Below are 2,810 nucleotides of genomic sequence, written 5' to 3' on the forward strand. Positions count from 1 at the left end.
AGCAGGAAATACACATTTGTTATTGTTAACCACTAAATTTTACAAATGTTTCTTAGGCATCATTATTAAAGCAAAACCTTATTCAAAAATTGGTAGTAAGGATGGGTTGCATTTCTCTGATGATTAGTGATATTGAGCATCTTTATATATTTGTTGGCTGCTTGTATGTCTTCTTTTGAATCTAAAATAAAAGTCGAAATTTTAAAAAGAATGGCATGTAGCCATGACAACAACCTAAAATATAGAGCATTGGCTTTGGAATGAGATAGTGAGGAAACTGTTGTAAATAACCTATAAATGGCAATCCATGGTATTTGGGGGTGAAATACTTGGTAAAACTGAAACCTAATGAACTATCATTCTCATCATAAATAATGACCTTCTAAATATTTTGTAACAATTTTTGACATAAAATCTGTTTTATCTGATATTAGTATGGACACCCCATTTCTTTTTTGGTTACTACTTGCATGGAATACCTTTTCTCCATCTTTTCAACCAATTTTTCACTTTGGATCTAAAGTGAGTCTCATCTGAGAACTGGGTACAGAAGTTTTGATGCAAATTGTTGATAGGATGAGCTGATTATTACTAGTTTCATTTGGAGTGGTGCCTCAAGAGAGGAACATAGAAAAAAATAATCAAAATTGAAAGGGAATATAGAATGATCAGAAACTCTAGAATTTAAACCTTCTAGAATGTAAAAAAAATATTTTTTATCTTCACAAGCTGAAGATAAAATAAAGAAATATTTTTAGTTTAAAGGCTTTCTAAGACTCAGTTTCTGGTTAAATCCCACATCAGGGACTCAATTTTAAAGAAATGGCTCCACAGCAAACATCAAAATATGGATGTAGTTGTCATATCTTTGGTTAGAAACTCTAAATGGCTTAATATGGGGCTCAGCAGATCATTATAGTTGGACAAAATGCCTCCTATACTGGAGATGAAGGGTATAATATCACTGGAGGAAGATATAGCCAAAGGACCTGGAAATGAGAGAGAGAGAGAGAGATTCTGCAAAAGGAATTCTGGGTATGACTTTTGACATATAGGGCTGACTGGATCAAACTCACTGCCTAAAAAAAATTACAAAAGTACATCAGGCTGAATTTAAGAATGAACAATGAAAGAGAACATTGGGGTTCCAAATTTATACAGGCAAGAACCAGGCTTAGGAAGCTGGTTAAGTTCTAAGAAAGTTATATTCTCTGATGGTCTTTTCAGATGTGGATGGATCGAAGGGTGGATCGAAGAACCATGCTGAACAATGGACTGGGGAGTCACTCCTAGAAGTTGTATCTAGGATCTAATCAGGGTGATTTACCACTCTCATTGGGACTTGTGCCCTCAATTCTTTTCCAAATGAGGATGTTTACAGCAGTTAACCTATCTCTTTTCATTTTGTGTATATGACTTGCCACATATACAAGCAGATGACTTGCCACTTTAATTTGTAAGTCTCTAGATCATGAGTTGCCAAATTTCAGTCTAATATAGATACTGTCATAAGATCCTAGACTTTGATCCTGATTGAATATGAGTCTTGGAGTATCACTGATTTGCATCTAGGAGTGAAAATTGTGACGGGACACACTGTGTTATATTGTTGGGGTAAGCAAACTCTAAGCCATGGGCTAACTGGAACATAGCCATACTTTTGTGATGCTCTTTGCTATTTGACTCCTTTAAGGAAAAAGTTTGAAGACCTTTGGTATATTGTATTATTTGTCAAAAAATATTTTCCTTCTCCCCCTCCCCACCCAACTAATGCCATGTGAGCAGAGTGGAGATACTTCCTTGATCCATTATCTTTGGGTTTGATCATGTGATTTGCTTTGGCCAGTTGAATGTGGGTGGAAGGGTTACTATACAGGTTCTAATACGAAGCGCTAAGAGGCATTGCACATTTCTCTTCACCTCACTTGTGCTTAGACCACTCACCATGATAGAAACATATACTGGGTAACTGCTGGGCCCCCAGTGAGAAAATACATCAAATATATCTCAGCTAAACCTTAACTTGGGCTAGGCCCAGGTTATCCTCACTAAGCTCTGCAAAGACCAAATGCACCTGCAGAAAGACCTATGACAGACGAAAGAATATTTGTTTTCATAAGCCACTGTGTTGTATGTAATAAATAAATATTTGGTCTTTATTGACAATTCCTGGCACAAAGCTCCTAAGATCCCTGGAATTTACTATCTTTTGTATGCTAATGATATACCTGATAAGGGTGCCCTAGATGGCTTCATGGTGCGGGCTGGTCACCAGAAAATCCTATCATGTGATTAGAAGGTTAGAACTTTCAGCCCCACATCCCAGCCTCTGGGGAAGAGAAAGGGCTGGAAATTGAGTTCAGTCATCAACAGCCAATGATTTAACCAATCATGCCTTCATAATGACACCTCCATGAAAACTCGTGAACAATGAGATTCAGGGAGCTTCTGGGTTGGTAAACACATTGATGTGCCGGGAGGGTGGTCAGCCCAGAGAAGGCATAGAAGCTCTCCATCTCCCACCCCCTCCACTTCCTACCAATACTCTGCTCTATGTATCTCTTCCATTTAGCTGCTCCCGAGCTGTATATTTTAAAATAAACCAGTAATTGTAAGTAAAGCACTTTTCTAATTTCTGTGAGTGGTTCTAGCAAATTGTCAAACCTAAGGATGGGATCATGGGAACCCCTGAATTTGTAGCCTTCTGAGAAAAAGAATGGGTAAGCCTGAGCACCCCATTTGTGGCTGGTGTTTGAAGTAGGGTCAGTCTTGTGGGACTAAGCCTTTAACCTGTGGGGTCTGCAGTAACC

Source organism: Pongo pygmaeus, chromosome 13 (assembly GCF_028885625.2).
Source record: "Pongo pygmaeus isolate AG05252 chromosome 13, NHGRI_mPonPyg2-v2.0_pri, whole genome shotgun sequence".
NCBI classification, from domain to species: Eukaryota; Metazoa; Chordata; class Mammalia; order Primates; family Hominidae; genus Pongo; species Pongo pygmaeus.